Genomic DNA, 25,000 nt, shown 5'->3' on the forward strand with positions numbered 1-25,000 from the left:
TCATCCCTGAGTGGCATTAAGTGAGCAATAACCCTAATCACCCCTTGGTGTGTTGTTGTAACAGATGGAAGGAGAGTATAAGGGAGAATGGATCGGTTGGCTCGAGGATTGTGTCGGTAAGATTGAAAGTTGGACTACAAATGTGGGTGATTGTGTGCGTGTATGCACCAACGCAAGATCGTGCAAGCAGAGCGACAAATGTGGAAGCATGCATGGAAAAGTTTGAATGGAATGAGTGTTTTTGATTGGAGATATGATTGGAAAAGTAAGGAATGAGAAGGTGGATGGAGTAGTTGGTGAGTGGGGTGTGCCTGCAGAGACGGATGTGAATCGTAGTGCTTTAGCGGACATTTGTACCGGGAGGGGGTTGATGATAAGGTAATATCCTCTTCAGGCACAAAATGATCCACAGGTAGCCTATACATGGTGAGTGGTGAGAAGGGTGTGTGGTGAGCTGAATAAACGGAAGGCAATGATTGATCATGTGTGTGTGGATGAAAGATTGAGAAGGTGTGTAATGGATGAATGTGTATATATAGGTTGGGTGAGTGGACTTTCGGATCACCACTTGGTGGTGGTTAAAATTAAAGTCCAAATAAAATGGAGAAATAGAAGAAAGGAAGGACAGGAGGAAGTAGTACATACAAGGAGGGTGGAAAAGTTACAGGAGAATGGAAAAAAGGCAGAATATAAAAGGGAAGTGAAGGAGCGATTGGGTAAATATAGACTGGAGCAAATGGGGGACATGGAAGGTGTGTGCAAGACATTCACAGAAGAAATCTGTGCAGCATGTGAGGTGGTGTGTGGGGTGAAAAGAAGACGAAAGGGAACAGCATGGTGGACAGAAGAGGTGAGAGAGGCTGTGGCACAAAAGAAAAAAGCATAGAGTGAGTGGATGAGAAACAGGTTCGTGGAAGAAGTTGAGAGACGAAAGAAAGAGTTATATGCAGAGAGGAAGAGCGAAGTGAAAAGATTAGTTACAGAGAGTAAGAAGAGAGTGGATGAAGAATTTGGAAGGAACTTGAGTGTAAAGTGGAGGGAATGTAAGAAAATCTTCTGGAATGAGATAGTGTGAAGTGGAGGGAATGTAAGACAATCTTCTGGAAAAAGGTAAAGAATGTTAGACAGTTTGCCAAAAAAAAGTTAGCTGGGGGGTTAAAGATTAAAATGGTAGATTACAAGTGAAGAACAGAGAAAAAGTGAGCAGATGGGGAGAACACTTTAAGGAACCGTTGAACATAGAGAAAGAAAGTAATGCAAGCATAAGTGGCTGGGGAATGGCTGGGAGAAGGAGGGATGTGAAAAGAGAGGAAGAAATCAGCAAGATGGAAGTTGTGGAATCAATGAAGAAAGTGAAAATGGGGAAAGCCCCAGGAATTGATAGAGTGTGTGATGAAATGCTGAAGCATGGGAGAGAGATAGTAGTAGAATGGATGTGGAAGATGTGCAGATTGGCCTGGGAGAAAGGTAGAGTCCCGAAGGATTGGAATGTCAGGTATAATTATTCCCCTGTACAAAGGAAAAGAGGAAAAAGAAGTGTGTGGTAACCATCAGGGCATTTGTCTTCTTAGTGTAAGAGAAAACGTATATGGTAGGATACTTATTGAAAGAGTTTGGGAAATAACAGAGGAATTGGTTGGAGAAGACGAGGGAGGTTCTAGGAAGGGAAGAGGTTGTGTAGATCAGATATTCATTCTTAGATCTTTAGTGGAAAAGTTTCTGGAGAAGGGAAAGAAGTTGTATGCGGCCTTCTTGGATCTGGAGAAAGTATATGACACGGTGGATAGACAAGGACTGTGGAAAATATTAAGAATATATGGAGTTGATGGGAAGTTGTCGAAGGCCATGAAGAGTATCTATGAGGGTGCTAAGGCTGCAGTGCGTGTCGATAGTGAACTGAGTTTTTCTATTTGAAGGTTGGATTGAAACAAGGATGTGTCATGTCTCCATGGTTGTTCAGTTAGTATCTGGAAGGGGATATAAAAGAGATACAAGGTAGGGCAGTGGATGTTGGAGCGGCTCTAGTGAGAGAGGGCAGTGTTTGGAAACTACCTGTACCGTTGTATGCACATGATACCGTGTTATTAAGTGAAGACGAAGGGGAGCTACAAGGCTTTGTCGATGAGTTTGGGAGAGTGTGTAAGAAACGGATTCTAAAGGTGAATGTAGGGAAGAATGAAGTTATGGTCTTTGAGGGAAGTGAAGTCAGTAAATGTATAGTAAGGCTGGATGACGAGGAAATGGAACATGAGAGTGCATTTAAGTACCTGGGTAGTGTGATGAGTAAGGATGGAAGTTTAAAGGGTGAAGTGCTTGAAAGAGTGTAACAAGGAAGAAAGATTGCTGGTACCTTGAAAGCAGTGATAAGAAACAGGGAAGTGAGCATGGAAGTGGAAATGCTGCTACATGACTGTACTGTGGTATCAACTCTAACGTATGGAAGTGAAGCTTGGACCTTGTTGGAGGGACAGAAATCAAGAGTGAGAGCAGTGGAAATGAGTTATTTGAGAGGAGCACATGGAGTCGCATGGAGAGACAGACTGACAAATGAGGAAGTGAAGGAGCGTTGTGGTGTAAATGTGGATGTGATAGGAAGCGTTAGGAGAAACGCACTGAGGTGGTTTGGACTTGTGGAGAGGATGGAGAGCGAGAAACTGACGAGGAGAGAGTATGTGAAATGTGAATGAGGTGGAGGGGGGAGAGGAAGGGGAAGGCCAAAGATGAGATGGAGGGATGGAGTGGAGAGGTATATGAGGGAGGGAGATGTGAGATGGGAGCAGGGCAGTGAAATGGCTGGGGACAGGGCGACATGGAGGCGATTTGTTTGTGGCCACCCCTTACGGGATTGTGGAGACTGGCAATAGATAGATAGATAGACCACTTGGATATAAACCTTCACCTGCTCAATCCGTTTGGAGTGCCGTAATTACCCACTAAGCCACCAGGCGCCATAATTTGGCTATGTGGTTACCCCCCGGAGTAATGAATGGTTTCCTGGTTTACAGGAAACCATTTGGCTCGTCACTCAGTGTTGAGTCACCCACTGGCAGAAGGAAGAGGAAAGACTGAAGGATAGAAAGACAAAAGAGGGAATGTAAAGTCACCCGTAGGGAGAAAGACGTGGAAAGAATGAAGTAAAGAAGAGGAGGGAAGGAATGGAGGGAGGAGATGAAAGGTTAGACATCCGAGAGCAGCACTACATCGAGTGAGTGGATGGTGAGCGCCCCCACCTACCACAAAGTATATATATATATATATATATATATATATATATATATATATATATATGAATGTGTATATTCTCTCTCTCTCTCTCTCTCTCTCTCTCTCTCTCTCTCTCTCTCTCTCTCTCTCTCTCTCTCCTACTATTTCTCCCTAATTGTCATATGTGTTCGTGCGTTTCTTCTGTGCATTTATACACAAAATCGAGAAGTGTGATACCTCAGGCTCACAGTCATCTGAAAAGTCGTATTTATCTGATTCCGACTTAAATTTGAGTTGAATATTTAATAAAAAGCTACAATCGGTCGAGTAATTACCAAGGTGGCTTAAAGATTAATTAAATCTTGAGTGTAGTCATCCTCTTGTGAAGCCTCGCTGCACTTCAACTTCACCTGTAGATAAAAGTGAAACCAGTTATAAACCTAGCCCTCAATCTGTCGAGGCTTTAGAAACACATCTGGACACTGATACTCTTTGTTTTGACGTAAGTCTACATTCCCGAAAACATCGTTCAAGGAAAACTTGTCCAACACCTTCTATTTCACACAGAGTTACTAAACCTCAATTCAGCATGTCTTCACCTCAAGGTACAACAATTAAGGTCTTGCCACAAAGCCATGCCATACACGAGATTTCTGGAGAGAATAATTATAACATTCAAACTTACCTCTCAGACTTCAAAGATGTTATGCGCAATAGTAGCATTACGAATATAGAGAGTAAAATTTCTTTCATCATTTCACATGTAAAACCTGGTAGTCTCGCTACCGATGTTCTAAAGGCCTCTGCTATCAAAGCTGCATCTTAAGTCAAAGACTACGATAAGTTCAAGCGTATTTTGATCTGTACTCTCAAGAAAGGTACATCTGGTTCCTTGGGTTGAATTTTCGTATGTACGACAGAACCAAGGATCTCATACTCTGCTCAGAGCTCAGGCATGCACTTGGGATACAACTGCCAATGCTTTAGATTAATCAGAATGTTCTGGGTGGTTTAAAGATGAAAACACAGCAATGGCAAAAGAAAATGTGATAAACCTAATTAAATACAAGCAATTTATTATGTATTCATGACCAAAACTGAGAGAAACAAGCTAGGTGTGAGCATAAACCCACAAACGTTTTGGTTGAACCAGTGGAGATATTTAAGTTGGGAGGATCTTTTGTCATACCCAGTAACTACTTCCAGTGGAAATACTCCTGTTGTAGCTATCATGGGTACAAAACCTAAGAAAAAAAAAACAGTTTGGGCTAAATACAAGAAATAGGGTCATACAACAGATAAATGTTTATTTAGGAAGCACCCAGCTTGAGCTAACTCGATCTCTGCCTCTGCATCGTGCGCGCCCGACCTCAGTGAGATTCATGTCGGTCATTCTCCCAGTCGGCCTCTCAACACGTTTTAAGATCATGATAACTTGAATGGCACTTCACTATATCGTGGCAGTACCAAGTGGTGTTATTGTACAGTATGTCCATCAGTCATCATATCATAGTACGGATCAGTACTCCCTTCTTCTTCAACAGCAGACAGAGTGTGCAAATCACAGGTCATATCAGTAGGGGAAGGTCAGCACCACTAGTCAAACAATCAAAGTTAAACCCTTAAGAAGTCCACTGCTGCTTCACTGCGGCACTACATAAGGCGGATATTTTGTCTGTTCCTTGGCAGGTCGAGAGATGTAAGTTTTCACTTACTATGGATAGCCTACTGGCGAATGCGTTAACCTCATTTGCCAGTCTTTATTAAATGGACTAATGAATATAATGCATCACACACACTGGTCCATTTACCCACCTGACACCCTGTTGTCCGGTGTTATTGGGGATCTCTTAGACGCTGTTGGTATCGTTGCTCATACACTTCAAACGTCATGTTCTGCTCAGTCAGTTGTTGCTTATTTTAACATTATAAAGAAGCTTCCCTTACCAGAATATGGCCTATTTGGTCTTGAATGTATGGGCCAATAGGACATTGATGTTTATCCTCATACGAATTCTATTATTCATAATCAAGTGTGTCATAATGCCTTGTCTCCTTCCAGATCTTTACTTCATTCGGGTGTCATTCTAACTGCTGTTCCTTAGCAGAGTTCGTGGAGTCTGTCCACGGGTTTATCAGGGTTAGATCAGGAGTCCCCCCTCCCATGTGACACCCCTTCTGGTGGACTCAAAGACATTTCGAATGCAGGAGGTTCAGACTGGACCTTGGTTTTGGTAGTGCTGTTGGCTAGCCAATGACTCCTTAATCAGACCCTTACAAGGGTCCCAGTCGGCTTACCAGATGTGCGCGAGGGTACAGACGTGGTGTGTTTGAGTGAGACAGCACGTGCAGAAGGCGGGTCACTTGAGTTCACCTTAAGCTCGGTTAGGGCTGGTGGTATGACTGATGTTCTTGTTCTTAATAGAACTGGCAGCCCTATTACACATGACTGATGTTCTTCTTCTTAATAGAACTTGTAGCCCTATTACACAGAATGATGGCTGTTGTTTAGTTAGTTTCTTGACATCATGCTAGAATATAAGAGGTGCAAAATAACTTCCCTGTTGCTTCAGATCAGTTGAACCCACAACAAACCCTTGACACGAGAGGGTTAATAGCCCCTCATACTAAAATTACTGATCGCCCTTACGAGAAAGATTGTTGGATCTTTTAAACGAGTTCTCTGGCATTCTTTACCTTGAGCCACAGGGTAAGACAGATTTAATACATCATCATACTTCTCTTAAGCAAGGGACTGGTACATGAACCTGCTTATCGTCTTCCTCATAGTCAAAGACAAGCCGTAGAGGAGGAAGTATTAGTATGTTGGATGAAGGAGTTGTCACGCACACAACCTCAGCATGGAATGCTCCTCTTTTCCATGTTCCAAAGAATTATGGTGTATTCCGTCCGGTTATTAACTTCCATTGCGTTAATGAAGTAAAGATCCCCGACCACTATCCTCAGCCCATCCTTCATGACATACTGCAATCTTGAGTAAAGAAAATTCTATTTTCAGTAGACTTGACTTACATAGTGGATATTGGCAAATTCCATGAGATGAAGCCAAGACAGATAACAGCTTTCAGTACTAGTCAAAGCCATTTTTAGTTTATCTGTATGTCTTTTGGGCTTTGTAATGCACCTTTGACATTCCAGTGCATTATCAGTACATTATTTGCTGGCATGCATGGTAATACTCTTCTTGCTTTCCTAGAACTTATCATTGTCAATAAAGACATTGAAACTAATTTTTCCAAACGTCATAAAGTCCTTCACAAGCTCCATACATGTGGTCTTAAACTCAAGCTCTCTAAGTGCGATTTCCTGAAGCTGAGAATCAAATTCTTTGGTCATGTAGTTGATAATGATTGGATCCATACAGTCCCAGTTCAGATTCATGCAGTCCGACAGTTTTCAGTACCTGCCAGTGCCGACCGTGTTAAGAGTTTCTTAGGTTTAACTGGCTACTACCACTGCTTCGTCAAGGGATTTGCCACCATTGCATCACTCCTCACAAAGCTTTTGAAGAAAGATGTTCCTTTTCAGTGGAGACCTGCACAGGACAAAAGATTCAGTGATATAAAAAGTGCACTGACCAATGCACCAAATCTAGCTTTTCCTGATTAGGCCATACCATTCACACTGTACAGAGCTTCTTTACTCAGTTTCGGTGCTGTTCTCAAGCAACAAGATACTACTGGCCACTGTCATACCATTGCTTCCGCTAGCCGAGTTCTGAATAATGCAGAAAAATGTTACACTGCAATTTTGAAACCCTAGCAGTTGTTTGGACTCTTAAGCATTTCTGACTTAATTTTGACTGTGATATCAATGTCTACACTGAACAAGCTGCAGTTGCTGAAGTTTTCTAGGGCAAAAAATCATACGGGCAAACTTGCTTGATGGAATTTTAACAATCCAAGAATTTAAGCCTACATTTAAATATCCTCCAGGCCACATAAATGTAGTTGCTGATACCCTCAGTGACAATACGAGTATTCCTGTTCCTGCTATACAACAGTTGTCTGATTTCTGTCCACAGACAGTTAAAGAGGAACAACACAACCATCCCCTGTGGTCGAAAGTCATATATGCTCTTGATTCGGGAGATGAAACCACTCTCCCCGATTTATCTGTACCACATACGCAGTTTCAGGTATACTAAGACATACTTTATAAGTTTGTTACATCATCCAAGTCGTAGGTTTTTCAGTGTCTGGTTCTTTCTTTCCATAAGGAATCAGTTCTCTCTATCGTGCATGATGCTCTATATGCCAGGCTCCCTGAGAGAGACAGATGTTGATGTGATTCTAGAAAAAAATACTATTGGTCAACAGTGCTAAAGGTTATAGAATTATATTTTCTGTGAGCTTTGTGCCCAACATAAGGGTACTACTGGGAAGCCTGCTTCTATTCCAGAATACCATACACCCAAGAAACATTGGGATACTGCAGCCATTGATCTACTTCAGGTTCCACGAAGCTATCAGGGCCAGTGGCATAGCTAGGATCCATATTATGGAGGGGTACATGGGGGAGAGGGCACTTGCTTGTCAGAGGGGGCCCGGTACACATTCAACAAGAACCATTTATTATGTTCATGAACAAATATATTAGTGAAAGAAAAAGATGAATTATGCAAACATAAAATAAATTATTCCTGACGCATTTGGCAATAACTGGCACAATATAAACAAGCATTACACTAAAATACAATACACATGTATGTACGTATGTTTGCAAATAGGTACTTTGTAATTACATCTCAATTACACTTTCATATGTGACAAATGGAAATGATTTACAAACTTATGGATTGTAAATTAAAACACATTAGTTGTACATACTGGTCTTCATATATCACTGAACCTTATATACAGCAATAGTAAATCACATCTCAATACAGTTGTATATTTTTGTTGTAATGTTTCTGTGCGATCATAAAAACAAAATGTTCCATGTCAATTTCTCTTGCTCTGTTGGGATGAATCCCAATCGGTAGAGAGGTGGCCTGCAGTCCTGACGGACCCAGGTTCGAATCCCGGCTGGGGCAGGGAACAGTTTAAGGATTTGAATTTCATTAAATCAGGCTTTACTGATCTACCAGAAGACCCGCCGACATGTCGTAAAAATACCCCCGCTAATACCAATACACCAGTTCTGCGTGAGACAGCCCTAGCATGTATTCAATATGGACGGAGGGTGTTAGCGCCGAAGTGGTGACATGTAGAGGTGTATGGTATGTAGGAGGACTGCTGGGCCTTGATAGCAGGCTGTGAAGCCTATGCCCAGAGTCGGACCCATTAAAAAAAAAAAAAAAAAAAAAAGTGAGGAGGGTCTGGTGTCAGACATGGTGCTTTGCAGGTAGTTTTTGATGAGTCGTACTGAGGAGAAGTTCCTTACACATGATGCTGAAGCTGGTGTCAATACCAGTGCAGTCAGATCTGGGAATGATTCCTTATAGTTATGGACTTATGAATATTGGAAGCTCATCTAGGTTGCTAACAATAAGACCCACATTTTTCTTCTTTTCCACAAAGCTACTTGCTTGTCACAGCTCTACATCTAGTTATTCGGTGTTCACACACTGCCGTTCAGCCATAGGTTCCATGGTGCCCAAATCAAGACACTCTGAGCTAGTGGATCTAGCATAAACATTGATTTGGGCAACATCTTATTGGCATCAATGAACCTTGACTGCAGTTATAGAAGTAACCTACCCAGTACTTCGTAGTACAGCTCTATACAACACTTCTTAAGTGAATCATGCTGTCTTCTATGTTTTGCCGGCCAGTTAATTCCAGACCCACGTTGCCCTGCAGAAGTCTAGAGGGTCAAGTCCTCCTCTTCTGGGCTGGATCTTCAACAGGTATATCAACTTGATTTCGAACACCTGCAGCTTTCACCCACAGTTCATGCCAGTGTTACTCATTCCTGTGGGAAGCTAATTATATTTCAACTCTCTGAACCATATCTGCTGCAGCTGACAGCTGAAGTGCTGGAGATTTCAGCGTGGCAGATAACAACTTTGGTTTCTGTGAAATGCTGGTGAACATGACAATTGAGATAACTATACCATGGTCAATATTCTTGAGTAAAGTGTTGGTATCAAGGGCACATTTTTCTGTGAATGTATCATCTTTTTTTTTTAGAGAGAGAGAGTTGCCGTGACTGCAAAGAGTATATCGAGAAGGACTGTACAAGATAAATACTGGCATGACCATCTTGTGTCACTTAGTTTCTTCAGTTTCTTTACCTGCTTTCCAGGATACATTTCTTCTTCTTCTTTTTTTTTTTTTTCACAAACATCTCATGAGGCACATGAGGGGACATGAAATCATACAGTTTAAAGGAATTCAAAGAATTTATCAGCTAGTTTGACAGACTTAACACAATCACCGATGACCAGATTCAGTCTATGGTTGTAGCAATGACTGTACTCGGTTCTTGGAGCATCTTCTTTAAATAATTCCTGAACATCTTTTTTTTTCACACCACTGATCAAAGAGGCCCCATCATAACTTTTGTCCTACGCAATAATTTGGATTTATGTTGCAAGATTTAAGTAACTGAATCATTTTTTCCTTCAAGTACTTTGCATTTAATTCATATTGAACAAACCCAAAACTCTTCATGAATATTATTTTGGAAATGATACCCTACAGCAAGCGAGAGTTGTCCTTTTCCATTAATGCCCTTTCGTCCACCATGACTGAGTATTCAGTGCTGACATGCAGTTCTTTGCATATTTCATCTCTTATAATGCATGAAAAATTCTTTATTGTTTCATTCTGGATCTGTGAGCTTGTATATTTCACACTATGTATTCTTGCCAGCATTTGTGTTATAATACTGTCATATTCACTGACTAGCTCCAGTACTTCAAGAAATTTGCCTCTGTTGCTGCTTCCACTGACCTCCTTGTGATCTCTCTGTGAAATTTTCTGTCTTTGCTGTTAGGCATAGTACTTTTCTAACTTGTTTCATACACTGTTTTTTTAAATTTGTTTTTCATGTGCTGAAACTAATGCAAGGTTGATGCTCTTTCCTGATTTAAGCTGGGACTGAAAGTCTTTCCATATGCAAAATGTGGCCTTGTGATAATCACTTCTCTCGTGCTGTGCAAATACAGAGTCTTTCTCTAATGCTTTTTTCCACTGTCTGTAACCTGACACTGTGGAGGTATTTTCCGACATGGTTCGGCCATGAACAGGGAACAACCTACAACTGAAGCAGAGAGCTGCATCCTGACTAACTAAATACTCAAGTCACAGGAAAAGTTCATACCATCTGGCCGAGAAAGCCCGTCTCTTTTTGCCATATTGTATGCTGGTAAATTTTGAGTTTTGGTTGTTTGGGCTAATCAGTTCGTCAAGTGCTGATGTCAGAGGGTCATTTTGTTCTGCTGGTGTTTCACATGTTGCTGCAACACTGTCTTCATCAACTATGTTGTCATCATCTCCCTCAGACTCTGATTCATTGTTGTCATCAAGCCACACATTTTCCTCCTCATCAGAAGGATGCGTGGAACTAGTATCAGCAGCAGACTAGCTTTGTTCTTTGGCACTTGATGCAGGTAGCTCAGTTTCATCTGCTGATCGTTTCCCAGTCAGGAAATGCTCAATACTTCTCAGCATATTGATTAGAAATATCCTTCACAAGTCACAACCACTGAAAATGTTGTTGCAAAACCACAGCCAAAAACATTTTTTCACACTTTCACTCATCACCGCCACCTGTACTGACACTGTAACTGCTCTGTTGCTCTTTCTCTCACTAACTGGCCACTTGCCAAACGTCCGCTGTCAACAGTCCCTCTAACTTTCGCCATCTTTAATTTGTACAACATTTGCGACGTCTAGAATTATGTGGAGCCTCGGATATCCTCGATAACGCTCAACATTCGACACCACATAACTCAACAAATTAATTAAATAACCATGAAATACACAATTTAAATTGAGATGAAACTGGAAAGGACAGAACATATTTTCATTAACTTTTGTGCACTTTCTAACTTATGTTTTTTTTTTTTTTTTTTTTTTTTTAATGCGAGGAAGAAGAAACCAAAGGCCATGAGCCCGCAGTAACAGTTCCCTCCAAGAGAAAAACAAAATACAATAGAGAGCCAAATTCAAGATCCGATCGTTTTGAGATGCCTGGACACACTGCGTTTGAAATACTGGAGATCATAGGCAGCAGGAAATACAGATAGAGGGAGACAGTTCTAGAGCTGACCTGTTGCATAAATGAAAGACTGGGAGTAACGGTTAACTCTTGCATTAGAGAGTTGGACAGAAAAGGGATGAGAGTTTGCTGCCAGACGGGTGCTACGCTCCTGTCGTAGAGGTGGAGGAATGCAAGCAGACAGTTCAGAGGAGCAGTGACCATTAAAGTAGCGATAGAAAAGAGATAAAGATGCAACAGTGCGGCGAAGAGACAGAGGTTGAAGGGAGTCAGTAAGAGGAGGAGAGTTAATGAGACGAAAAGCCTTTGACTCCATCCTATTGAGAAGAGCTGTATGTGGGGAGCCTCCCCATACATGAGAGTTGTACTCCACACAGGGGCGGATAAAACCCCTGTATAGAGTCAACAATTGTGCAGGGGTAAAGAAAGAGCGGAGTCGGCTTAGCACACCCAATCTCTTGGAAGCAGATTTTACAAGAGATGTAATATGATCTTTCCAAGATAAGTCTCGAGTAAATGAGACCCCAAGCATGTTCAAGGATGATGCAGGATTAAGCTGAATATTATTAAACATTAATGGGTATACCTGTGGAAGATTTTGTCGGGTTGATAGGTGTAAGAACTGAGTCTTAGATGCATTAAAGACAACCATATTATTTTTACCCCAGTCAGAGATACGAGCCAAGTCAGACATTAGGTGTGCCATAGCCTCATCCCTTGTTTCTTGAAGTAACTGTTGAGATGGGCGTTGTGGGAACCGAATGGAAAGGTGAAGGGTGGAGTCATCAGCGTATGAGTGGATGGGGTTAGATGTACAGCTTAGAAGATCATTGATGAATAAAAGGAAGAGAGTTGGTGATAGGACAGAGCCCTGAGGAACACCACTGTTGATAGATCTAGGAGAAGAACGATGGCCGTCTACAACAGCGGCTATAGAACGACCAGAAAGGATGCTAGCGATGAAGGCACAGATAGAAGGATAGAAACCGTAGGAGGGCAGTTTGGAAATTAAAGATTTATGCCAGACTCGATCGAAAGCCTTTGAGATGTCAAGTGCAATGGCAAAGCTTTCGCCAAAGTCCCGAAAGGAGGATGACCAGGAGTCTGAAAGGTAGGTGAGAAGATCGCCAGTGGAGCGTCCCTGACGGAACCCATACTGACGATCGGAAAGAAGGTTGTGATAGGAAAGATGCCTTAAAATTTTTCTTTTAAGAATTGACTCGAAAACTTTTGAAATACAGGACGTTAAAGCAATTGGACGATAGTTGGAGGGTTGGGAGTGGTCACCCTTCTTTGGGACTGGCTGAATGAGAGCAAACTTCCAGCAAGAAGGAAAGGTACAGGTTGACAGACAAAGGCGAAAGAGTTTGCCTAGGCAGGGTGTAAGCATAGAAGCACAGTTCTTGAGAACAACAGGAGGGACCCCATCAGGCCCATATGCCTTGTTAGTACTGAGGCCAGTGATGGCAGAAAATACATCAGCTGAAGAAATTTTAATGTCAGCCATGAGGAAGTCAGAGGGGAGAAGTGATGGAGGAACAGCACCGGAATCGTCTAAGGTGGAATTGGAGGAGAAAGTCTGTGCGAAGAGATCTGCTTTATCAGTAGAAGAAATAGCTACAGAACCATCAGAGTAGAAAAGAGGAGGGAAGGATGATGAGGTAAAGTTGTTAGAAAGATTTTTGGCAAGGTGCCAGAAGGAGCGGGAAGAATTCGAGTTGGAGAGTTGAGAGCATTTAGTATGGATGAAATTATTTTTAGTAGAGCAAAGAACAGACTTAGCACGATTCCGGGCAGAAACGTAAAGATGATGTGATTCAGGGGTGGGTTGGCTCCGGTACCTTTTGTAGGCCTTCTCCTTGTTGCGGATAACGCATCCCTTCTAGAACTTTCCAGATTCTCAGATAAACTAATCCACATTTATTTATTTATTTATTTTTTTATGTGTCTGACTCTGGTCATAGGCTTCACAGCCTGCTCTCAAGGATCAGTAGTCCTCCTACATACCATACACCTCTCTACATGTCACCATTTCGGCGCTAACACCCACCGTCCATACTGAATACATGCTAGGGCTGTCTCTTACAGGACTGGTGTATTGGTATTATACCGATATTTGTCAATAAACACAAGGTGATAAACAAAATCTAACTGACACAGTAAAAAGAAACGGTACTTAAAGACTAAATGCCACCGTCATAACAATGTAAGTGAAAATAATTGTGAATTCAAACTCGAAATTGTACCCTATCAGTTCACTGTCTATAATAATGACATACATGTTAAGGTGATTTTTTTTGCTAGTCACAGTGTTGCCACATATTTAAACTTCATCCATCATTAAAATTCATTTGTGTCTGAAACTCTTCTGCCTAAAAACTTCAGCTGGGGAGGCACCTGGGAGGGCACAGGCCTTGAATTGGGGGGCACGTGCCACCCCAGGTCCCCCCATGTCTACATCACTGAATTCAGGGCTTTCAGTATCTACTCGTAGCCTTTGGTAATTTCTCACAGTTTGTTGTTTTATTGCCTCTGGTTTCCAAGTCAGTCGATGAAGTGGCTCATGCTATTGTTACACACATAATCACCCCACTTACCACGCCGAAGTTGTTATCTGATAATGGCAAGAGTTCCTTAATCAGATCGTCAAGGAAATTTATTGCCTGTACAGCATTAAGCCAACCTTTGCCATCCAGCCCCCAATGGTCTGGTGGAACGTGGTAACATAAAGATTGTGGAAAATTATCCATCTTATAAAGTTTCATGTAGGAGGAATTGGCAGGATTGGTTGCCCCAGGTGGTTGCATTGATCGATGACTCCAGTAATTCAACAAGGGTAAATCCCTGTTACATTCTTTATGGCAATTATAAGGCCTTACCATATAACATTCTCTGCCAAAAACCATGACTAAACTACAACACAGATGACTATGCAAAGACTCTGATGTTCGTGTTTTATTCCATTCATAATGGTGTTTGCAAGAGTTTGGTAGCTTCTAGGGCTGAAATGATTTGCAGGCAGCATAAACAAGCTGAATAATCCTCTGTTGAAGTTGGAGATGCTGTCATGATTAATTTTCCTGAACTTTCAACCAAATTATCTCCTAAGTTTCGTGGGTCATTTCGTGTATTGGCTGAAGAACATGGCATATTGGCTGAAGAACATGGTAACAAGTATGACGTTTTTTTAATCCTGATACTCAGGCTTCTGAGACTGTTCGTGATGATAGTTTGAGTAAGGTTGACCCAGGGTTATTATCTAATTCTCATGCAGGACCTGATTCCTCGTCTTCTTCAACTGCTGACCCAGCTTCTTCATCTCATGTTGTTGTTGATTACTTAAGTGAGTTTCGTTCAGCTTCCTAAATAAACTGAGTTTTACTCTCTCCTCTTGGTGTCAGTCTACACCACTATCGATCCTCCTTCAGCCTCTGATATCCTCAAACCAGGTGTACTGTTTGCTTAGATTGGTGACCTATTCATCGTAGTTGACGCAATTGGCGAGAGGTGTCAACTACAAGTTCTCTTGAGAGTCACAAAGGAAATGGATTTCTCTTCACTCACCTTCAGGAGCTATGTTCCATGCTACGTGGTCTGTACACTCAAGATTTATCACATGATCTTCGTCATAATGGCAATCTTCAGATAGTCAGAGTATACAAGTTGTTAGATTCCATTCATCATGCTCACGGCAGACTGTGTTCAGATCTGACGATCTTCACACACGCTCTAGATTTCGACAAAAACATACATATATATATATATATATATATATATATATATATATATATATATATATATATATATATATATATATATATATATATATATATATATATATATATATATATATATATATATATATATATATATATATATATATATATATATATATATATATATATATATATATATATATTAGGGATCGTCTCTAAGCATTTCTTTGCTACAGCCATGACTAGTGATGTGTGAACTAGGTAAACACATGCATGAACTAACTGTAGCTGCTGAAATCTACCAAAGAATAATCACCTGAAATTATAAATTCATAGGCACCTTGCTTGATTCCATTAACATAATTACTAATATAAACAATCATTTATCACGAGTTGTTAATGACTTCCCTGTTACCATACCGATCATTGAGAAGTTACTTTTCTCCTAATATTTACTGCCTACCGAAAAGTCAATCACCTCTGTAACCAACCTTAATAACATTATGATAAATGACCTAGCAGATTCGGGTTTCGGTCATACTGGTTCCTTTTACCGATTTATCATCTTAATACTGCTCCAGACATTGCTGTTGTTATGCATGGCATGATCCCTATATTTGACTAACAACATGTTGAATTTTAGTACCCAGTGCCCGAGGCTACCCTCGTTTATCAGAGTATTTTTGTCGTCTCTAATGATAACAAGCTTGATGCCATTTCAAATCCTAATGTTCTGTCCAAATGTAAACCGTCTTATCTGTATCTCTTTGTCTGTCAGGGTTTTCATTTTGCATTTGTTCCGGCACATGAGTATTAATATGACGTTTTCCTTGTTGATGCTAATAATTCCAAGGCGCTTAGTTTTTGTCATTTCACCTCCACCCAACTTCGTGCAGCATCTCATGTCCATTTGTATACAATGCACTTTTTTTTTTTTTTTACTTCTGAAGTGACAGAGAGTTGACCCTAATGTGTCAAGCACCCTTCGTATGTTCAAGCATTCGGTTACTATACAGCCCTTGACTTCTGTGTACTCTGGAATATCTCCTTCATGACACTCCTGAGTACCAACACATTGCTTTCATAGCTAACCGGTCAGATCCACTGACTTTCCATTTTAATGTCACCTTTAGAATCCTCGTTGTTGTTTCAGATCGTATAAAAGTACTTTCCAATATCAGTGGCAGTGAATTTCCTTCCTTCTTTGATACCCTTGTCCCTTCCTATGTAGCACTGTCTACTTTTCTTCCTGGTGTCCTTGTACCTATATTTTCGTTTGCCTGTAATGTGTGTGTGCTGGCATTTTGTGTTCAATGTGTTTCGTCCAGATATAGTGTTAAGATGAGGTCTCAGAGACAGGCTTGATCTCGGTCAGCTCCTCAGCAGACCACTGCTTAGCTAGCTCCAAAGATTACAGTGTAACATGATTAGGAATACTTTAGTTAGTTTCCTTATTGTGTTTAGTCAAAAATGCTTGCTTGAGTGGTGGCCAAGCAATCTGCTGGTCCCACTATGTAAATACCATTTATTACGAGTGAGCGAGAGATGTTTTCTCTCAGTTAAGGTTGGAAATGAGCAGCTCGGCCCGACCCAGTTTGGCCCAACCCAACTGCCACACTAAGCAGAAGCTTATAACTTTACTACTATGTCAAGTAGAGTTGAAGTTCTGCAAGCGATTCGTTCTTTCAGTAAATTATGATGCCAATTAAAAAAAATTCACCTAAAAGGCGTAAGAACCCCTTGAAATCTCGAGTTTTCCAAAACATTGTTCAGCCTCAATCGGTAATTGAATGCCTTAGTTATGAAATCAAATTTTAAGAGATTTTCGAAACACTGTGTTCTTTTGCATCAACTCTAGGAATTAAATATCGAAAATTCCGCTTGTAATATTATATAACAGGGAACTTGTGATAACATGGAGCTTGCTCGCTCGCCAAGCACTAACACAGCACACTTTATATGTTATATAAAAAACCTAATTTAGTCATTAAAGTGTATACTAATGTGTTTTTAATCTGTTCATACATTATTTCATCATATGATGTGGCAGCCTGTATGTTGACACTACTTAGTTACAAATTTCACTAAGGTCAGCATTACAGCTCAGCAATGTCCTATGTTCTGTTCACCAGGGCAGACTATCACAGACTTCCACTGGGGCAGGCTGTCTGCGCCATCCTGGCCATCCCCTGTATTCCTTAAGCTCCATATACTTTTAAGTATCTAGTCTACATACCCATACTACAGTTTGATTCTATTCTCAAGATGAACTGACACAATAGCACTTAATATTTACAAATAATGAACTCACCAGAGGAATAACACAAGTAGGTAATCTGAATCATAGGAAACTTGGGGGAGGTGGCAAGCAAGGAACAGAGGACACGCATGAGGCAAGCAGGATGCAGGGGGAAATGAACACGGATGGAGCAAAGGGCAAATGTGGACTTGAGAGAATAGGTTGAGAGCATGAAATATATATCCATCCATCCATCCATTGCCGGACGCCATGTATCCCAAACGGGGTGGTCAAGGGCTTAGAGTTAATTGTTTTACAGGGAGGGGCACTAATCCTCCACCAACCCCACTTGACACGTAGGGATGCCAACAGCATCTGGTGTTCCCAGGCGGTCACCCATCCAAGTACTAACCAGACCCAACGTTGCTTAACTTCGCTGATCGGACGGGAAGCGGTGTACTCAACGTGGCATGGCCGTTGGCTATATATATATATATATATATATATATATATATATATATATATATATGGATTTAATTGGTTCATCAAAAAAATCAGATGCCTCAGCTTTATCACGCTGTGGTGAAGTGGCATCAGTGCCTGACTTCCATCTAGAGGTCTCGGGTTCGATTCCCGGTCAGAAGCATAAACACACACACACACACACACACACACAGTATATATATATATATATATATATATATATATATATATATATATATATATATATATATATATATATATATATATATATATATATATATATATATATATATATATATATATATATATATACTATATATATACTGTATATATATATATATATATATATATATATATATATATATATATATACAGTATATATATATATATATATATATATATATATATATATATATATAGATAGATAGATAGATAGATATACAGTATATATATATATAGATAGATAGATAGATAGATATATGATCTTGGCATGTGGCGCGGACCAGTTGTGTTTTGTCGCATAGTTCCGCCAACGTCTGGTAGGGTGACGCTGCCTTCTCTCCATTTCCTGCCTACCCATCATCGTGAGTGCATGCTACTCACCATGGCCACCACGTGCTTGCTTTTATGGTGGTGCCCTACCTCCTGCAGGCTTTGTTGTTCCTCTGTTGCCTCCTCTTCGTGTGTGTGATAATGGCCTTGCCACCCGACAAGAGAAAATGAATGGTTCTGACTCTGGAGAAGAAGAGGGAGATATTGGAGAAAATGGACGCAGGACTGTCGAAGCCACACATCCTCCGTGAATTCAACCTGGCCCGCTCTACCTTGTTTGATATTAAGATATCCCAGGACAAACTCACCCAGTACACGGCTGACTTCGGATTGAAGACCAAACGCAATGTAGAGAGGAAGGTAATGTACACTCCCAGGTTTGCAGAAGTCAACCGCTCCACGCTGATTTGGGATTGACAATAACGTGCTGCCAGTGTGCTGGTGCATGGTATGGAGCTGAAGGCTGCCAACGAGAAGTTCACAAGGTTACATGACACCCCAGACTTCAAGGCATCTGAGGGTTGGCTCTTTGCTTTCAAGTTATGGCATGGCCTTACCAACCGTAAGGCCAGTGGCGAAGCTCTGGATGCCAATGAGGAGGGAATAGAGGAGTTTCAGCAGAAGGTGAAGGGATGATCAACTGGGAGGGCCTCACTCTCGGCCAAGTCCACATCTCTGATGAAACTGGTCAATTCTATCGCTCGCTGCCAATGACCACTCTAACTGAGGATACAGAGAAGCATGTACCTGGCTGCAAGCTCCCGAAAGAACGGATTTCTGCTTTGTATTGTGCCAATGCTAATGCCATGCACCAGCTCAAGCCCGTTATTGTTGGCTGTACAAAGAAGCCTTGGCGCATTTGTGGGATGAAAGATGTCCTTCCTGTCGTGTGGTACCATTCTGTGAAGGCTTTGTTCACAGCCAAGATCTTCAAAGATTGGTTTCTTCAGCACTTCGTCAAGGAGGTCTATCAGACGAAGACACTGGGAATCCTACACAACAGGTAAAGTCCCTCTTTCTTCTGGACAATGCATCTGTGCATCCAACAAGGAGCTGGTGGCTGAGAATGCCCACATTAGGTGCTTGTTTTTGCCACCTAATACGACTGCTCTCATCTAAGCGGTGGACCAAGGAGTGATTGTGGCAACAAAGAGGCTGTACCGTCAGAAGTTCCTGGACGACGTGATGGTTTGTTCTCGAGGACGAGGACAAGCGCAGGGAGGGACGAGACATGCAAGACCAGTGGACTTTGGAAAACCTTCGCTGCTACAACATCAAGTCAGCCATCTACAACTGGGCCAGTGCATGGAAGGAAGTCTCTGTCAAGATTCTGGAAAGTGGTTGGTCTCATCTGTTTCTCGGAGCAGATGTGGTGCACAACATTTTAGGTTTTGACGTGGATAACTTCTATGCACATCTTCGTGCAGCTGGCGACGATATTGATGTGGACGAAGTGCGTGAGTGGTTGGATGACGACGAGGGTGATCCTGGGTATCATATCATGTCTGATATCAAGATCGCATCTACAGTTGCCGGTCCGAGTACCCAGCCACAAGATTCCAACGAGGACAGCGACGATCATGTGGACTCCTCTCAGCGCACCACTACTCCAGCCAACCCCAAGCTGAGTGCACTTGGAGCACATCGAGTTTGTTCTTGACTACCTAGAACACTCGGACTGCAACAGAGAGATATGGCCCCTGGGACTTGTGGAGGAAGTACGTGCTTTTAGGCATCATCACTCACCAGAATTGCCGTTCCTTACGTCAATCAACCATTGACAGTTTCTTTAGGACCGTGACCCCTGCTGTGCCCAGCCCTAGCTCCACACACCGCTCGCTGGTGCAGTGGTAACGTTCTCGCTTGCCAACTGATGGACGGGAGTTCACGCCTCGCTCAGGTTGCGAAAAGTTTCGCTGACGAAGTGGGTGGTTACTGTCCCCCTTGAGCAAGGGGACGGGTGTGTGCATGTGTGAAGGTCACAGCCTCGCCCTTAGATCGGACTATATGAGCTCCCAGCTCCCTTCCGGGAGGGTAAAAGCTGACAGTCACGACCATCAAGTGATCCTGACCGACCCGGTGAATTACCACTGCCTCTCCAAGACGCATTCCACCTCTGAGCCACAGCCCAGCACATTGACCACGGTGTAGTCGCCACTGGATGTGAGTTTGCGCCTGTCTTCAGAGTCGTTTGCAGTGGGTAGTCCATCACCAAGTCCCAGCGACCCGCCCCTTGGCCACCTGCAACACCTACTCTCAGACTCTGACAGTGAATAAACAGCAAGAACTCGCCACTAGACCACATGGGAATTTACAAACTTGTGCAGTGTAAAGAACATAATGTACAGTAGTGTTAAGAAATTAGAATTCAGAGTGCAAAGGCTTAAGTGCAGAGTGCAACAGTGGTGAGTTTCAAGTACAGTAGAGCACAAGTGAAAAGAGAATGCACATTGTTAAGAAATTAGAATTCAGAGTGCAAAGGCTTAAGTGCAAAGTGCAACAGTGGTGAGTTTGAAGTACAGTAGAGCGCAAATGAGAAGAGAATTCGGAGTGTTAAGAAATTGGAATTCAGAGTGCAAAGGCTTAAGTGCCCAGTGCAACAGTGTGAGTTTCAAGTACAGTAGAGCACAAGTGAAAAAAGAATGCACAGTGTTAAGAAAATAGAATTCAGAGTGGAAAGGATTAAGTGCAGTGCAGCACTGGATTACTGTAGGTGCTTCAGGTGCACCTTGATACTGTCAGAGAGGAGACAGGTTATTCATTGCGACGGCCACGGACTTGGTGTAAGTACCCTGAATACTACTAAATACTTTCCATACTCATCTCTAAATCCTCATTTTCTGGTTCATTTTCATATATTTCATGCTTTCTGTCCCTTATTAGTGTGAATAGGGTCTTAAATAGGTGCTATGATTGTCCAGTAGGTAGTTATGTAGGTGGTTTTCTGAGTTAGGCTGGGTTAGGGTCCATAAGTACCAGTCCAGGAGGCAGGGGACCAGTATCCGGACAAAGCCACCTCCCAGACATGCCTTTGGCTGTATTACATCGGATATTAAAGGGATTACTATATATATATATATATATATATATATATATATATATATATATATATATATATATATATATATATATATATATATATACTGTAAATATCTATATCTATATCTATCTATCTATCTATCTATCTATCTCTATATATATATATATATATTGAAATACCCACCCCAGCGAGAGACCACGGACAAGATGTTGCAACACCCACCCCAAGGGGAGACCACAGGGAGGTGCATAGGGCATATGAAAGGCCCAGCCCAGATGAGCCTATGTTCCCCAATACCTTGTGCCCCTCTTCCCCTCAACAGAGCCAACCAGAGGAACACCACCCCGGCAGACTACTCTCCAGCCGGACCAGCACTCACCGGGATTGGGGTGGGACTTGTACTCCTACAGTCCCAGGTAGCATCGCGATGATGGCTACCGTCTGCGTCAGGGAGAAGTTCGCCACCTTACGCCTCTCTGCTAGTATCCCCTGCAGGACCATGGCGACAGCCACTGTCCGCACCGGGGAAGGGTCGGGCACTGCAAGCCCTTCACCTGCAGCCTCTGCTGGAAGCAGCACCGTGGTAATGGCCACCGTCCTCACCGGGGAGAGATCGGTCACTTTACGTCTTTCAGCTGCAACCCAACAGAAGGGCAGAACTGCGGCGAAAGCCACCGTCCATGCCGGGGAATGATTGGCCACTGCCCGTCCTTCGTCTGCCACCTCTGCAGAAAGCAGGACTGCGGCGATGGCCACTGTCCGCTCCCGAGAAGGCTCGGCCACCGTACACCCTTCACCTGCTGTCCCAGGGGTAAGTGGAACTGCAGCAATGGCCACTGTTCGCGCCGGGGAGAGATCGGCCACCGTACGTCCCTCGTCTGCTACCCCTGTGACACTCCTCATGGAGGATGTACCTTGCTTGCCTCACCCATCCAGAGGCTGAGCAGGACACCCTTCTTGCTCTCTCCACAGTGACCGCCCCCTGGCAGAGCTGCAGCTGGAGCAGATTTGGAGTGGCCCTGTAGTGAGTCTGGGGGTCCGTTCCTTACAGCCAGCACCCATACGACGCCCCTCGCTGTCGGACTCCCGAAGGGAGGGACACTGCAGGCAGCCCCTGACAGTGGCGCGACCCAAGTGAGACTGCAGCCCTCAGTCACCCAGGGACATCCTCAGGACCCCAGGGCGTGACCTCCCCAGCCCAAATGGCAAGCAGTCCTCCTCCAGGAGTGGGCGCAGAGAAGCGCATCTGCTCGCCCTGTTCGGCCTTAGTCCCAAGGGCTGACCTGCTCACTGAGGCCCCACCAGGGAAAGGCATCCCTCTATATCGCCCAGCAGCCCACCTCAGACGACTCGGCCCCTAGCAGTGGTCCCGTGCCTCCTGACGGAAGGCATACCTGACGGGACCACTCCCACACCTGGACGACATCTGTGATAGCCCAATCCCCAGCAGCCCAACAGTAGCCCTCCTGTCTTGTATTGTGTACTTAATCTGTACAGTGTATTGTGTTAAGCTGCATTAAGCATTATGTTGACTTTGTAGCAATATACGTGTAAGGTTGGTTGACCCGAGTTTTTATGTCCTGTTCCTTTAGTTGCATGCTCTAGACCTGGTCTTGAAGGGAACCCCAGAGCAATCGCTCGTGTCCAGAGAACAAGAAATTGGACTCGGAACGCGTAGCATAACATATATATATATATGTGTGTGTGTGTGTGTGTGTGTGTGTGTGTGTGTGTGTGTGTGGTAAGATGAAGGAAGATGACAAAAAGGAAATGAAAAATTAAAAGAGGGAAGGAAAAAAAAGACTACTTTTATACCTGAAGCACAGAAAAGTAAGAGAAAGTGTAAGAAATAAAGTGAGGGAACAGGGAGGAGAAAAATGAAGTCACGATCCTTGCAGCAGGGTTCCCGGTAAAGACATGAAAATCAGGAGTAGTATGGATAGATAAGTGAAGGTAAGTAGTGAGAGAGAGAGAGAGAGAGAGAGAGAGAGAGAGAGAGAGAGAGAGAGAGAGATTACCGGACAAAAGAGATTGTGAAGAATGAAGGTTTTAAGAATCATGCTAGAAATCAGGGAAGACTAAAAGGCGGAAAAAGAGAGGAATGGGAAGAAATAAAACACACTGGAGGAAAAGGAAAGAAACCGTAGGCAGCAAAGAGACTAAACGAATCAAAAGGTAGGTTTAGAGAATACAAAATAAGAGAAAAAAGACACATAAGGAAGAAAATATGCTATTAAAGAGCAATGTCTTCCTTTCATATTCTTCTAGCTCTCTTTCATCCTCTTTTCTACCGGCCTTCCGCCCTCCCTCAGTCCTTCCCTCTCAAATGCTATTATCTTTCTCCTTGTCATAATTGAATATTTCTCTTCCCCCTCCCTTTTCCTTCGTCTCTCACATGAATTATGGTTTTATTTTCTTTCTCCTCTCTTTAGCCATCTCTCTCCTTCCTCATCTTCTTTCCCTTCTCCTTCTCTCTCTCCATTACCCCCATGTTAAAATTAGACAGGTGTGTTATCAAAGGACTTGTGGCGTGTTCACAGAATTCAGACGAGAGGTTGGGGAGTGAATTAAGGGGGCACTGTGAGAGGAGGCAAGGGAGGAGAGGGATGTGGGGAGTAGGGGGAGTAATGAGGGGGATGAGATGAAGGAGGATGAAGGAATGGAGGAAGGGTCGGGATAGACAGCGTGAGGGAAGACGGTGATAAGAGCAGTGGAAGGGGGAAGGGGCACATGGAAGGGCGATGTACGGCGTAAGGAGAGTGGATGGTGAAGGAGGAAAGAGAATAAGTTGGGTGACTGGACGAATAGGGAAGGATAACCGTGGAGGAAGAGCGAAGAATAAGAGATTGTGGATGTGGGCGGTGTAACAGAGGATAAAAGAAGGGAAGAAATAATCTGCAAGGCTACGCAAGACGAGGAGAATATAAGATGGAGGTGGGAATGGTGTGTGGGAGAGTGAGAGGTAAAAGGAAGTAGGGTATCTGTGACAGAGATTAAGAGAAGGGAGGAATGGGAAATCGTGCAAAGAAGAAAAAACAAGAAGAAGAAGAAGAAGATGATGATGATGATGATGAAATGAGGAAAGTCTTAGGAAGAGGAACAAGAAAGCAATCTAGGATAAGTTCTGTGAAGTGTGGGCGGTGTGTGAGGGTGTAGAGTGAAAAGAAAAAAAGAAAAGGGTGCGAGTGCAGAGTAGAATGAGTACGGGAGTGTGAGAGTAAGGGCGAGGATAAGGGAGAGAGAGTGCAGCATATGTGTGAGTATGATTGTGGAGCAAATAGTTGAGTGTATTGGTAAGGAGTGGATGGCAGGAACAGAAAAGGAGGATGAGTGTAAAGATGAAGGTGAAGGTGAGGGTGCATTATAGTACATGTGTGTGTGTGTGTGTGTGTGTGTGTGTGTGTGTGTGTGTGTGTGTGTGCAGGGAAAATGAGGGTAAAAGTGCACGGGAGGAACAGTTGGATGAAGTCTGTGCAATGGAAGGCGGCAGACAAAACGTAAAAACAATGAGCAAGTCACCGCACAAGGTCAAAACTTTTAATATAAAGTCAATAAGAAAAATTCTTGAAAGCTGGA

The 25,000-nt window shown here is 42.8% G+C and overlaps 1 non-coding gene across 1 annotated transcript; it reads right to left on the bottom strand.

The window, feature by feature from the left end:
- Positions 1 to 17,712: 17,712 nt before the first annotated feature.
- Positions 17,713 to 17,831, bottom strand: LOC145396610 (5S ribosomal RNA). Its single transcript, XR_013896791.1, has one exon. It is a non-coding gene; the product is annotated as a 5S ribosomal RNA (ribosomal RNA).
- Between the last annotated feature and the right edge of the window lie 7,169 nt (positions 17,832 to 25,000).

Source organism: Coenobita brevimanus, chromosome 38, assembly GCF_032717465.1.
Source record: "Coenobita brevimanus isolate Jiangsu-jjx chromosome 38, ASM3271746v2, whole genome shotgun sequence".
NCBI lineage: Eukaryota > Metazoa > Arthropoda > Malacostraca > Decapoda > Coenobitidae > Coenobita > Coenobita brevimanus.